Source organism: Merops nubicus, unplaced genomic scaffold, assembly GCF_000691845.1.
Source record: "Merops nubicus isolate BGI_N331 unplaced genomic scaffold, ASM69184v1 scaffold40209, whole genome shotgun sequence".
NCBI lineage: Eukaryota > Metazoa > Chordata > Aves > Coraciiformes > Meropidae > Merops > Merops nubicus.
In genome coordinates, this window is record NW_008630979.1 from 1 (window position 1) to 301 (window position 301).

Sequence of the window (301 nt, forward strand, 5' to 3'; positions counted from 1 at the left end):
GGCTTCTCCTGCAGGGCTTCATCGCCACCGGCCTCATCCCTGCTCCCAGCCCAGCACGGGGCAGCCTCGGTAGCCCAACTTCCCAAAGGGCTGCAGTATCTTTATTAATTAAATGGGGGGAGGGGATTGAGGGGGGCTGACTCACCTAAAATGCTGGGTTTTGAACCCCAAGCCCCGAATTAAGGTTGACATATGGGTGATGCCCACAGCCCTTCATACAGAGGTGGTGAGTTTGCCTTATAGCTTCCCCCCAGGGTGCGGCCGGCCCTGCAGGGAGAGCCAGAAGGGAAATGAGCCCCAG